This window comes from Gnatocerus cornutus, unplaced genomic scaffold (assembly GCF_029298725.1).
Source record: "Gnatocerus cornutus isolate USDA-ARS CGAHR unplaced genomic scaffold, icGnaCorn1.1 ctg00000245.1, whole genome shotgun sequence".
Taxonomy (NCBI): domain Eukaryota; kingdom Metazoa; phylum Arthropoda; class Insecta; order Coleoptera; family Tenebrionidae; genus Gnatocerus; species Gnatocerus cornutus.
Window position 1 is genome coordinate 22,501 of NW_028275564.1, and position 15,000 is coordinate 37,500.

At 40.1% G+C, this 15,000-nt stretch overlaps 3 non-coding genes across 3 annotated transcripts in view; all 3 read left to right on the plus strand.

The window, feature by feature from the left end:
• The first annotated feature begins 9,935 nt into the window (after nucleotides 1-9,935).
• Nucleotides 9,936-11,857, plus strand: LOC148165692 (small subunit ribosomal RNA). Its single transcript, XR_015771253.1, has one exon. It is a non-coding gene; the product is annotated as a small subunit ribosomal RNA (ribosomal RNA).
• Nucleotides 11,858-13,479: 1,622 nt separating this feature from the next.
• On the plus strand, nucleotides 13,480-13,636 carry LOC148165693 (5.8S ribosomal RNA). Its single transcript, XR_015771251.1, has one exon. It is a non-coding gene; the product is annotated as a 5.8S ribosomal RNA (ribosomal RNA).
• A 658-nt stretch (nucleotides 13,637-14,294) lies between these two features.
• LOC148165694 (large subunit ribosomal RNA) overlaps nucleotides 14,295-15,000 on the plus strand; it is a 4,039-nt gene continuing 3,333 nt past the window's right edge. The window contains exon 1 of the ribosomal RNA XR_015771250.1: nucleotides 14,295-15,000. This exon is cut by the window's right edge and continues 3,333 nt beyond it. This is a non-coding gene — a ribosomal RNA (large subunit ribosomal RNA).

The following is a 15,000-nucleotide window of genomic DNA, read 5'->3' on the forward strand; positions in this document are numbered from 1 at the left end:
ATTTCGATGGAAAGCCACAATTAGCAATTTTTTTTTTTAAATATGTAAATAAACCTAGAAACTTGTAATTTTTGACATTTCTGAAGTTCCAGACCTGACACATAGATGACGCCATTTTAGAGTCAGGTCAGGTCAAATTATGCTTAAAATTCAAGAAAAATACGTAAATTAACCCAGAATCTTGTAATTTTTGACATTTCTGAAGTTCCAGACCTGACCCATAGATGACGCCATTTTAGGGTCAGGTCAGGTCAAATTAACTGACCTGACCTGACCCTGACCTGACCTGACCTGACACATGGATGGCGCCATTTTAGGGTCAGGTCAGGGTCAAATTATGCTTAAAATTCAAGAAAAATACGTAAATTAACCCAGAATCTTGTAATTTTTGACATTTATGAAGTTCCAGACCTGTCATATAGATGACGCCATTTTAGGGTCAGGTCAGGTCAAATTATGCTTAAAATTCAAGAAAAATACGTAAATTAACCCAGAATCTTGTAATTTTTGACATTTCTGAAGTTCCAGACCTGACACATAGATGGCGCCATTTTAGGGTCAGTTAGGTCAAATTATGCTTAAAATTCAAGAAAAATACGTAAATTAACCCAGAATCTTGTAATTTTGACATTTATGAAGTTCCAGACCTGACACATAGATGGCGCCATTTTAGGTCAGTTAGGTCAAATTATGCTTAAAATTCAAGAAAAATACGTAAATTAACCAGAATCTTGTAATTTTTGACATTTATGGAGTTCCAGACCTGTCATATAGATGCGCCATTTTTGAGTTAAAATAGGCGCCAAAATTCAAAAACAATATGTAAAATAAAGGAAAAAACAGTAATTTTGACATTTCTGAAGTTCCAGACCTGTCATATAGATGGCGCCATTTTAGGGTCAGGTCAGGTCAAATTATGCTTAAATTCAAGAAAAATACGTAAATTAACCAGAATCTTGTAATTTTTGACATTCTGAAGTTCCAGACCTGTCATATAGATGGCGCCATTTTTGAGTCAAATAGGCGCCAAAATTCAAAAACAATATGTAAAATAAAGGAAAAAACAGTAATTTTTGACATTTCTGAAGTTCCAGACCTGACACATAGATGGCGCCACTTTAGGGTCAAAATGGGCGCCAAATTTCAAAAAAATATGTAAATAAAGTAAAAACCAGTAATTTTTGACATTTCTGAAGTTCCAGACCTGACACATAGATGACGCCATTTTAGGGTCAGGTCAGGTCAAATTATGCTTAAAATTCAAGAAAAATACGTAAATTAACCCAGAATCTTGTAATTTTTGACATTTCTGAAGTTCCAGACCTGTCATATAGATGGCGCCATTTTTGAGTTAAAATAGGCGCCAAAATTCAAAAACAATATGTAAAATAAAGGAAAAAACAGTAATTTTTGACATTTCTGAAGTTCCAAACCTGACACATAGATGACGCCATTTTAGGGTCAGGTCAGGTCAAATTATGCTTAAAATTCAAGAAAAATACGTAAAATTAACCCAGAATCTTGTAATTTTTGACATTTCTGAAGTTCCAGACCTGTCATATAGATGGCGCCATTTTTGAGTTAAAATAGGTGCCAAAATTCAAAAACAATATGTAAAATAAAGGAAAAAACAGTAATTTTTGACATTCTGAAGTTCCAAACCTGACACATAGATGACGCCATTTTAGGGTCAGGTCAGAGTCAAATTATGCTTAAAATTCAAGAAAAATTCGTAAAATTAACCCAGAATCTTGTAATTTTTGACATTTATGAAGTTCCAGACCTGACACATAGATGGCGCCATTTTAGGGTCAGTTAGGTCAAATTATGCTTAAAAATTCAAGAAAAATACGTAAATTAACCCAGAATCTTGTAATTTTTGACATTTCTGAAGTTCCAGACCTGACACATAGATGACGCCATTTTAGGGTCAGGTCAGGTCAAATTATGCTTAAAATTCAAGAAAAATACGTAAATTAACCCAGAATCTTGTAATTTTTGACATTTCTGAAGTTCCAGACCTGTCATATAGATGGCGCCATTTTTGAGTTAAAATAGGCGCCAAAATTCAAAAACAATATGTAAAATAAAGGAAAAAACAGTAATTTTTGACATTTCTGAAGTTCCAGACCTGACACATAGATGACGCCATTTTAGGGTCAGGTCAGGTCAAATTATGCTTAAAATTCAAGAAAAATACGTAAATTAACCCAGAATCTTGTAATTTTTGACATTTCTGAAGTTCCAGACCTGTCATATAGATGGCGCCATTTTTGAGTTAAAATAGGCGCCAAAATTCAAAAACAATATGTAAAATAAAGGAAAAAACAGTAATTTTTGACATTTCTGAAGTTCCAGACCTGACACATAGATGGCGCCATTTTAGGGTCAGGTCAGGTCAAATTATGCTTAAAATTCAAGAAAAATACGTAAATTAACCCAGAATCTTGTAATTTTTGACATTTATGAAGTTCCAGACCTGTCATATAGATGACGCCATTTTAGGGTCAGGTCAGGTCAAATTATGCTTAAAATTCAAGAAAAATACGTAAATTAACCCAGAATCTTGTAATTTTTGACATTTCTGAAGTTCCAGACCTGACACATAGATGGCGCCATTTTAGGGTCAGTTAGGTCAAATTATGCTTAAAATTCAAGAAATATACGTAAATTAACCCACAATCTTGTAATTTTTGACATTTCTGAAGTTCCAGACCTGACACATAGATGGCGCCATTTTAGGGTCAGTTAGGTCAAATTATGCTTAAAATTCAAGAAAAATACGTAAATTAACCCAGAATCTTGTAATTTTTGACATTTATGGAGTTCCAGACCTGTCATATAGATGGCGCCATTTTTGAGTTAAAATAGGCGCCAAAATTCAAAAACAATATGTAAAATAAAGGAAAAAACAGTAATTTTTGACATTTCTGAAGTTCCAGACCTGTCATATAGATGACGCCATTTTAGGGTCAGGTCAGGTCAAATTATGCTTAAAATTCAAGAAAAATACGTAAATTAACCCAGAATCTTGTAATTTTTGACATTTCTGAAGTTCCAGACCTGTCATATAGATGGCGCCATTTTTGAGTTAAAATAGGCGCCAAAATTCAAAAACAATATGTAAAATAAAGGAAAAAACAGTAATTTTTGACATTTCTGAAGTTCCAGACCTGACACATAGATGGCGCCATTTTAGGGTCAGGTCAGGTCAAATTATGCTTAAAATTCAAGAAAAATACGTAAATTAACCCAGAATCTTGTAATTTTTGACATTTATGAAGTTCCAGACCTGTCATATAGATGACGCCATTTTAGGGTCAGGTCAGGTCAAATTATGCTTAAAATTCAAGAAAAATACGTAAATTAACCCAGAATCTTGTAATTTTTGACATTTCTGAAGTTCCAGACCTGACACATAGATGGCGCCATTTTAGGGTCAGTTAGGTCAAATTATGCTTAAAATTCAAGAAATATACGTAAATTAACCCACAATCTTGTAATTTTTGACATTTCTGAAGTTCCAGACCTGACACATAGATGGCGCCATTTTAGGGTCAGTTAGGTCAAATTATGCTTAAAATTCAAGAAAAATACGTAAATTAACCCAGAATCTTGTAATTTTTGACATTTATGGAGTTCCAGACCTGTCATATAGATGGCGCCATTTTTGAGTTAAAATAGGCGCCAAAATTCAAAAACAATATGTAAAATAAAGGAAAAAACAGTAATTTTTGACATTTCTGAAGTTCCAGACCTGTCATATAGATGGCGCCATTTTTGAGTTAAAATAGGCGCCAAAATTCAAAAACAATATGTAAAATAAAGGAAAAAACAGTAATTTTTGACATTTCTGAAGTTCCAAACCTGACACATAGATGACGCCATTTTAGGGTCAGGTCAGGTCAAATTATGCTTAAAATTCAAGAAAAATACGTAAATTAACCCAGAATCTTGTAATTTTTGACATTTATGAAGTTCCAGACCTGACACATAGATGGCGCCATTTTAGGGTCAGTTAGGTCAAATTATGCTTAAAATTCAAGAAAAATACGTAAATTAACCCAGAATCTTGTAATTTTTGACATTTCTGAAGTTCCAGACCTGACACATAGATGACGCCATTTTAGGGTCAGGTCAGGTCAAATTATGCTTAAAATTCAAGAAAAATACGTAAATTAACCCAGAATCTTGTAATTTTTGACATTTCTGAAGTTCCAGACCTGTCATATAGATGGCGCCACTAAATTATGTTTTCGACTAACAGGTGGCGATACCAACATTAATAGTTACAGAAAGCTGTAATTTTTTTGACTTTCAAGTTTAGGTAACTGTTCTACAGATGGCGCCAGCATTGCTACAAATACAGGAACCTGTAGTTGTTTTTTGACATTTGACATCTTGACCTAATCTATAGGTCTAAAGATCAGCAATAGAATGGACTTCAAAGTTGATAATAAAGCTTTATTTTTATTATATATCGTAAATGGATTGTGTTTAAGCATAACGTTTGAATGGTTATGCAACCGCGGAAACTAATTGTTGCCGAACTTTCGTCTTTCCTTTGCATTCTTGAATAACGGAAATATAGATGGATTATTTTTGTGCATGAATTTTAAATTGTTATGCAACCATGAAAACACTAATTATTTTCTTTTTTCGGAGTTTTTTCAGATTATTGAAAGTCTGACACAAAACCTGTCCGTAACTGCGGCGTTCTCGCCAAACGCTACAGCTTGAAAAATCTAAAATTCGCATAGTCTAAATGTCCGAGAAAAATCGAAATTAAATGAAAACGAACAAAAGTTCGGACCGAACTAACATTAATCGAAAGTGGATGTCATAATTTTAAGTCCCTAACTAAACGGGATCTAAAACCCTTTCGAAACTGTGGCGTTCGAATTTTGATGAAAATTATTCCAAGTCCAAAGTCGGAACTGAAGCGTTCACATTGAACGCTACAGTTTCGAGAATCTATTCGGAACTGAAGCGTTCATATTGAACGCTACAGTTTCGAGAATCTATTCGGAACTGAAGCGTTCACATTGAACGCTACAGTTTCGAGAATCTATTCGGAACTGAAGCGTTCACATTGAACGCTACAGTTTCGAGAATCTATTCGGAACTGAGGCGTTCACTTTGAACGTTACAGTTTCGAAAGGACAAAATTAACAAAGACCAAAAGTCCGAGAAAAATTGAAATTAAATGGAAATGAACAAAAGTTCGGACCGAACTAACATTAATCGAAAGTGGATGTCATAATTTTAAGTCCCTAACTAAACGGGATCTAAAACCCTTTCGAAACTGTGGCGTTCGAATTTTGATGAAAATTATTCTAAGTCCAAAGTCGGAACTGAAGCGTTCACATTGAACGCTACAGTTTCGAAAATCTATTCGGAACTGAAGCGTTCACACTGGCGATTGCTTATGCAACCATGAAAGCAGAAATATGAAACGCTACAGTTTCGAAAACTCATTCGGAACTGAAGCGTTCACACTGGCGATTGTTTATGCAACCATGAAAGCACAAAAATGAAACGCCACAGTTGCGAAAACTCATTCGGAACTGATGCGTTTACACCGAACGCTACAGTTTTGAAACCTCGTTCGGAACTGATGCGTTCAAAAATGTCGAAATTTTTACAAGTCCAGTTTCGGAACTGTAGCGACTGCATGGACTTAGCGCGAAAAGGACACATTCAGTGGGAACTGTAGCGGTAGGGACCCGTAAAAAAAATAATAAAATATTTTATTTTTTGCTTTTTACCTTCCGTATACACATTTTTTTTTTTTTTTTTTTTTTTTTTTTTTTTTTTTTTTTTTTAAGTCCAAATTGGGAACTGTAGCGGTCAACAGAAAAAAAAACTTTTTCCATCAACCACATACAATTCCCATTTTTAATATAATATTATTATTTATATTAATATTATAATTATTCATAATATATTACTGAACATTTGCTTCTCCTCAGTTTCGTTCTTTGGTTTCCAATATCATTCACTTGATCATATTTAATTCAAGCTTGTTATCGGAGGAGAAACAAGTCTTTCACAATTTTCACCAGTTCTGCTTACCATGTGACGGATCTTTTGTTTTTCAACGGGCGGAACAATAATCGAGATTTTTACTGCTTGGTGTTTCGGGCTTTGTGTTTTATTTTATAGATCCGTCACATTATTCAAGTAAATTATTCAATTCAATTTGTCGTCTGCATTAGAGTCAAGATTATTAATTTCATCTCATTTGCAGACGACTTTGGATAAGAGCACTGGGTGGTCACGTTTTTTAACTAGCGGTGAATTAGCTAATTCGTTCGCAAAATGCACGTTACAGGCGGACTAATTCACATTTCGCTATTCATCGAGAAATTTTTATTCACAGCGGTATATTGTCTTTCTAGAGATTTACCACTTTTTATTTCATCGATGTATTTTTATTTTTAATTTAGCATAATATCATTAAACGGGGTCGCGATGTACGAGAGGTAACAGATCGTACGGACGCGCACATTTGATTTCATGTCAATCCATTCATCGTGCGTACTTGTCCGTCATCGCTGCCACTTACCATCAGTACTCCCTATATATGCCGCCGCGGCAGCGATCAGCTCTGAATCGCTCGATGCGTGAAACGATCGAAATCCCATAGTGCGCCGGCCGCTCGCTATGGGCGAGGGGTAGAGTAAAACGGTCTGATCGCTCGGTGCAAAAGTCCGTTTGGGTACTTAGAGACGGAATTTTAAAATTCTGATTTCGCAGATCAATTTCAAGGATTATTAGGACTCGAATGCTGTCGACCATGTTTTGTAAAAAAAGTTTTTTACGTTTTTACGGCAATTTGACTGAACGCTACAGTTTCGAAAAAAAGTCGGAACTGTGGCGTTCGATCGAAATTTTTCCAAGTCCGAAGTCGAAACTGTAGCGTTCGAACAAAATTTTTCTAAGTCCGAAGTCGAAACTGTAGCGGTCGACCAAAATTTTTCTAAGTCCGATTCGAAACTGTAGCGTTCGAACAAAATTTTTCTAAGTCCGAAGTCGAAACTGTAGCGTTCGGCGCTCATTCGTCTAAGTCCGAACTCGGAAGTGTAGCGGTTGACAAATTTACATTGACCAAAAGTCCGAGAAAAATCGAAATTAAATCCAAACGAACAAATGTTTGGGTCGAACTAGCATCGATAGAAGGTAGATTTTATAATTTCAAGCTCCTAATTAAACGGGATCTAAAACCCTCTGGAAACTGAGGCGTTCGAAATTTTGATGAAAATTTTTCTAAGTCCGAAATAGGAACTGTGGCGGTCGAGCGAAATTTTTCTAAGTCCGTAGTCGAAACTGAGGTGTTCGAATTTTTGATAAAAATTTTTCCAAGTCTCATGTTGGAACTGTGGCGGTCGAGCGAAATTTTTCCAAGTCCGAAGTCGAAACTGTAGCGTTCGAACGAAATTTTTCTAAGTCCGAAGTCGAAACTGTAGCGTTCGGCGCTCATTCGTCTAAGTCCGAAGTCGGAAGTGTAGCGGTTGACAAATTTACATTGACCAAAAGTACGAGAAAAATCGAAATTAAATGCAAACGAACAAATGTTTGGGTCGAACTAACATCGATAGAAGGTAGATTTTATAATTTCAAGCTTCTAATTAAACGGGATCTAAAACCCTCTGGAAACTGAGGCGTTCAAAATTTTCATCAAAATTTTTCTAAGACCGAAGTAGGAACTGTGGCGGTTGACCGAAATTTTTCTAAGTCCGTAGTCGAAACTGAGGTGATCGAATTTTTGATGAAAATTTTTCTAAGTCTCATGTTGGAACTGTGGCGGTCGAGCGAAATTTTTCTAAGTCCGAAGTCGAAACTGTAGCGTTCGAACGAAATTTTTCTAAGTCCGAAGTCGAAACTGTAGCGGTCGACCAAAATTTTTCTAAGTCCGATTCGAAACTGAGGCGTTCGACCGAAATTTTTCTAAGTCCAATTCGAAACTGTGGCGGTCGAGCGAAATTTTTCTAAGTCCGAAGTCGAAACTGTAGCGTTCGGCGCTCATTCGTCTAAGTCCGAAGTCGGAAGTGTAGCGGTTGATAAATTTACATTGACCAAAAGTCCGAGAAAAATCGAAATTAAATGCAAACGAACAAAAGTTACGGTCGAACTAACACCAAACAAGGGTGGCTGTGATAATTTCAAACCCCTAACTAAACGGGATCTAAAACCCTCTGGAAACTGAGGCGTTCGAAATTTTGATGAAAATTATTCTAAGTCCGAAGTCGGAACTGAGGTGTTCGGTCGAAATGCCGTAAAAACGTAAAAAATATTTTTTTCAAAACACCGTTAACGGCATTCGAGTCCTAATGACCCTTGAAATTGATCTGCGAAATCAGAATTTTAAAATTCCGTCTCTAAGTACCCAAACGGACTTTTGCACCGAGCGATCAGACCGATTTACCCGACCCCTCGCCCATAGCGAGCGGCCGGCGCGCTATGGGATTTCGACCGTTTCGCGCATCGAGTGATTCAGAGCTGAACGCTGCCGCGCTGGCATATATAGGGATAGTAGTGGTGGTATGTAGCAGCGGACAAAAGCGTACGATCGAAATGTGATTTTATGTGCGTCCGATTATCTTGTTACCTCTCGTACACCGCGACTTACCCGTAGTTGGGACGATGGCCGGAATGTGTACCCTGTGGACCCACCATCGTTTGAGGGATGACAAATCTTGCCATTGACCATGCACAGCGAGATTGCGGATGCGGCGAGCGTTTCTATGTTAGCGGTCCAAATGCAATCAAAGATTTTATGTGTTCGTGTCAGAACGACCAAAAATTAACAAATGCGTCAACTCACTAAAGTCCGAGCGAGAATTTTGAAATAAATAAAATTTCATAAACTCGTAACGTGTGAATATTTCTAAAGAGAAATCTCACAATAAACCGTCGCTTTCAATCTAGCGAAGAGTATGGAGAATGTTTGAACTTTTGCTTGTCGACGACGATATTTTTTCTTTACGATAAAATTTCAAGTCGATGTGCCCAAAAATCTCTAAATTTTGAACTGGGAAATTATTTCTTCGTCCGATGAATCGCATTGATCTCTGTTTTTGACGAAAAAAAGACGGATAAAATGCAGCATTCAATCAAGGATATAAAATAAAAGAAAAATTTTCCGTAAAAACTATATTACAATGGAGGATTATGTTTCTACTTTTCGTCCGATGAGTCGCAACAAAAATAAGTAATCCATCCGTCGTTGTTCGTTTAGTCGATCTGAATGCACTGTAAAAATTTATTAAAGTAAAATGTTACGTTGCATTTCATGAATTTTGACAAACGTGTACCGAAATGTGTACAAATTATTTATTTCGACGACGACGACAACTTAGAACGGATGAATAAAATTAATTGTTGCAAGATTCAAACAAGGATGAAAAAGTCATAGAAAATTATTCCGTAACCATGATATTGGATTATTTTTTCTTCACTCTCTCCTCCGATGAGTCGCAACAAATAAAAATCCATAAATCAATTCATCCGTCGTTGTTCGTTTAGGTCGATCTGAATGCACTGTAAAAATTTATTAAAGTAAAAATGTTACGTTGCATTTCATGAATTTTGACAAACGTGTACCCCGAAGTGTGTACAAATTATTTATTTCGACGACGACGACAACTTAGAACGGATGAATAAGAATAAAATTGTTGCAGGAGATTCAATCAAGGATGATGTGAGAAAATGTCGAAAAATTTTCCATCCAGAAAGATCGCGTGGCGTTACGTCTCTTCTTACGAGGTTTTCGTTTCGCAGACACGCACACTTTCTTCAAAACAATAATAGGAAAGTGTTCAGTTTTTTATAAGAGCAGCAGGTGTCTTTCCGAAATTCTACGATTATTGTAGCTTATATGACTAGAAGGAAAGAAAGACTAAAACTCTCTTATTTTAAAACAAGAACGCAGTTCCATGGTTGATCCTGCCAGTAGTCATATGCTTGTCTCAAAGATTAAGCCATGCATGTCTCAGTACAAGCCAAATTAAGGTGAAACCGCGAAAGGCTCATTAAATCAGTTATGGTTCCTTAGATCGTACCCACATTTACTTGGATAACTGTGGTAATTCTAGAGCTAATACATGCAAACAGAGCTCCAACCGGAAACGGAAGGAGCGCTTTTATTAGATCAAAACCAATCGTGGCGGTCTCCGTCATCGTACAACTTGGTGACTCTGAATAACTTTACGCTGATCGCACGGTCTCGCACCGGCGACGCATCTTTCAAATGTCTGCCTTATCAACTGTCGATGGTAGGTTCTGCGCCTACCATGGTTGTAACGGGTAACGGGGAATCAGGGTTCGATTCCGGAGAGGGAGCCTGAGAAACGGCTACCACATCCAAGGAAGGCAGCAGGCGCGCAAATTACCCACTCCCGGCACGGGGAGGTAGTGACGAAAAATAACGATACGGGACTCATCCGAGGCCCCGTAATCGGAATGAGTACACTCTAAACCCTTTAACGAGGATCAATTGGAGGGCAAGTCTGGTGCCAGCAGCCGCGGTAATTCCAGCTCCAATAGCGTATATTAAAGTTGTTGCGGTTAAAAAGCTCGTAGTCGAATCTGTGTCCCGCGCCGCCGGTTCATCGTTCGCGGTGTCAACTGGCGTGCCGCGGGACGTCCTGCCGGTGGGCTTAGCTCGAGAGGGCGGCCCAACTCAATCCCGCCGCGGTGCTCTTCATTGAGTGTCGAGGTGGGCCGGCACGTTTACTTTGAACAAATTAGAGTGCTTAAAGCAGGCTAAAACTTCGCCTGAATACTGTGTGCATGGAATAATGGAATAGGACCTCGGTTCTATTTTGTTGGTTTTCGGAACCCCGAGGTAATGATTAATAGGAACGGATGGGGGCATTCGTATTGCGACGTTAGAGGTGAAATTCTTGGATCGTCGCAAGACGGACAGAAGCGAAAGCATTTGCCAAAAACGCTTTCATTGATCAAGAACGAAAGTTAGAGGTTCGAAGGCGATCAGATACCGCCCTAGTTCTAACCATAAACGATGCCAGCTAGCGATCCGCCGTACGTTCTTCCGATGACTCGGCGGGCAGCTTCCGGGAAACCAAAGCTTTTGGGTTCCGGGGGAAGTATGGTTGCAAAGCTGAAACTTAAAGGAATTGACGGAAGGGCACCACCAGGAGTGGAGCCTGCGGCTTAATTTGACTCAACACGGGAAACCTCACCAGGCCCGGACACCGGAAGGATTGACAGATTGAGAGCTCTTTCTTGATTCGGTGGGTGGTGGTGCATGGCCGTTCTTAGTTGGTGGAGCGATTTGTCTGGTTAATTCCGATAACGAACGAGACTCTAGACCTGCTAAATAGGCGTATTTCGACATCCCAAAGGCCCGTCGATCCTGGGTTCGCCCGGTGGTCGTGCGCGGTTTTTACTGTCGGCGTACAAACAATTCTTCTTAGAGGGACAGGCGGCTTCTAGCCGCACGAGATTGAGCAATAACAGGTCTGTGATGCCCTTAGATGTTCTGGGCCGCACGCGCGCTACACTGAAGGAATCAGCGTGTCCTCCCTGACCGAGCGGTCCGGGTAACCCGCTGAACCTCCTTCGTGCTAGGGATTGGGGCTTGCAATTGTTCCCCATGAACGAGGAATTCCCAGTAAGCGTGAGTCATAAGCTCGCGTTGATTACGTCCCTGCCCTTTGTACACACCGCCCGTCGCTACTACCGATTGAATGATTTAGTGAGGTCTTCGGACCGGTACGCGATGGCGTTTCGACGTCGTCGATGTCGCTGGGAAGATGACCAAACTTGATCATTTAGAGGAAGTAAAAGTCGTAACAAGGTTTCCGTAGGTGAACCTGCGGAAGGATCATTAACGTGTCCTCGTACACACGAATTTTGACATATGTATAATTTATTATTATGCATTTTCATTTGATCGTGTCGATGTACACTTTATGTTTTTACAACACCGTCGTCGATGACATGGAGTCGACGGCACGATCTTTTGTCGTGCCGTTGCTTGTTTCTTTTTGAAACACCGTGTGTACGACGTTTTGAACTACGAATCGTACATATTCGGAAAAACAATAGCGTTACGCTGGCCCGCAGCGCCGGTCCTTGCGATCGAGTTTTTCACCTTTTTTGAACGAGAAAAACCGAATTCGCTCGGGCATACGGCTGTTTCTTCGGGTACCTAGATTTTTTGATTTTTTTTGTACTATCTCTCGATCTTTTCCAATGATGGAAAGAAGGAGGGACGCTTTCGGTTTTTCGACCGGATCGCGGAAAGTTGTGAACTCCACCGCGAAAGTCGAAAGACGTTAGAAGTCCTCTTTTTTCGGACACACGGAGAGGATGTAGCAGAGTAGTCGAGAAAGAAGAAAATCGCAGGTGTCGAATTAGGTTACGACACCGTGGGTTTTAAATGATTTACGCCCGGCTACGGGACCGGCGAGAAACGCTCCCGATTCTACGATTCGCGTGAATGATGTTCGTCGTTAGACGCTTCAAAGAGTTTTTTGAAAGCGCCGTTAAACGAGCGATCGCACACACATCACACCTTGCTTTTTTAATGTTTTTGGTAGATGTGGTAAAGTGATTTCGTTAGAAACGGTAAAATTCTCTTTACGGAGCGTACGACTGCACCATTTCAAAATTATATACACCGTCAATCGTCATTAAGTCACGATATAGAACGGTAAACTTGAGGATTTTATGTTAGACGCTCAGTCTGGCACGTCTATAAATTTTTTCGTCAAAATTCACGATCTGTCTTCGGTTTGGCGACGAAAAAATATAGAAAGAAAATTGAAACACGAACACAAAGACCGCCCGCGAAAATCTCTTTTCGCTTACGGCGGATACTAATTCGCTTTTTCATAACGAGTACGATGATGTAATGATGTGTTCATTCCGATCGATCAAAAACCGTCTCTTCGTCACACTTTTTAAAGTGCTTGACACACACACACGCACACTAAATGAAAGACACAATAAAGGAAAACTACCGAAAATGTAGTTTATGAGAGAAAGCAGCATTATTTATTAAAATTATTGCTGAGAAAAAGGAAATTGGCAAATTCCTAATTAAAATCGTATCGAACATGTCCCATCTTCACACATACATGCTCGTACTTTGCGTGTAAAAGCGGAGACCGCGTGAAAAAGAAAAGTGCTTCTTTTTCGGTGCGCGGATACAAATTTGTGTTTGGGTTAATATTTTTTTTAATTTTTTCGTACGCGTAAAACTGAGACCGACGATCGCGTTCCCTTTCAGACGAGAAAGTACGGACGAAAGACAATTAAGAGCGAGAATCATAAATATCCATACCACAACACCGAAATTTTAGACGTGGCACGTTTCGGAACCACGAAGATCATTTTCGTTTCGGATGTACGCACGTACGCAAAAATTTTTGCAAGACGTGTATAGACAGCTGGACGATCGGCATGATCGGGGTTCTTGTGGAACGAGCGTTTAAATTTTAAAAAGATTACCCTGAACGGTGGATCACTTGGCTCGTGGGTCGATGAAGAACGCAGCTAATTGCGCGTCAACTTGTGAACTGCAGGACACATGAACATCGACATTTCGAACGCACATTGCGGTCCTCGGATATAATGTTCCCGGACCACTCCTGGCTGAGGGTCGTGTCAATTTCAAAGACTGCTCGGTTTTCGTTTTCGGACGAAAACGTCGGAGCGTGTTGGATGTGTTGCGACGCGTCGAATAGGTACTCATTAATGTACGTGATCGTCACTTACGTCACGATATAACGACGCACGCCTCGAACGTGTGCCGAGACGTTTACTCGAGCGTGTTTTTTCGTCAAAAAGGACGGGACGGGTATGCTTTGTATTTTTTTTTACAAAGTCCGTCGGACGTCCACCTTGCGAATCATAAATACGAAAGTGTTTACGTCGGCACATGTTCTTGCGTGGTGTGTCGTAGAATCGTGTGTTTGTGTGCGTTTCTCGTGCAGCGAGTAAATTTGCGCGACATCTTAAGACGCGAAAGCGACCAACTACTACTTGTTGTAGTTGTTGGCTGGTCTTTCGGCGTAGCACGTCCTATTTCTTCAACATGTCGTCATTTAAAAAAAAAAAATGGCGTTTTAAGGTTGAGAACGTTATAGACGGTCGTCGTGTCCGAGACGTGTAATGCAAATCGCGACAGACGTCAGATCGTAAGCGTTTCTGTAAACTTAGCCATTTTTTAAAAAGAAAAATGACGAACACGTATAGCAAGGAATGGGAGACGTGTCGTGATCGTCGAAATGACCGAATGAAAAATTTTTATTTTTCATATGCGACCTCAGAGCAGGTGAGACTACCCGCTGAATTTAAGCATATTACTAAGCGGAGGAAAAGAAACTAACTAGGATTCCCTCAGTAGCGGCGAGCGAACAGGGAGAAGCCCAGCACCGAATCCCGCGGCCGAAACCGGACGCCGGGAAATGTGGTGTTAGGGAGGATCCGTCATCCCGAGATCGTGCGGCGCGTCCAAGTCCATCTTGAACGGGGCCACAGCCCATAGAGGGTGCCAGGCCCGTAGCGACCGCTGCCGATAACGGGAGGATCTCTCCTCAGAGTCGGGTTGCTTGAGAGTGCAGCCCTAAGTGGGTGGTAAACTCCATCTAAGGCTAAATATGACCACGAGACCGATAGCGAACAAGTACCGTGAGGGAAAGTTGAAAAGAACTTTGAAGAGAGAGTTCAATAGTACGTGAAACCGTTCAGGGGTAAACCTGAGAAACCCGAAAGGTCGAAAGGGGAGATTCAGCGTGACTCGATGGCGGCGCTGGACGATCGTGTGACAGATGGCGTACGCGTCGTTTGCACCTTTCGTTTTGTCGATCTGCCGTCGAACGCGTGCACTTCTCCCCCTGTAGGACGTCGCGATCCGTTGAGTGCCGGTCTAAGGCCCGCGGTGGAGCTCGTTCGGACGGTTCGCCGTTCGCCGAATGAACCCGTGGTGTTTCCCGATCGGCTCGCTCGACGGTATACAGATGGCGC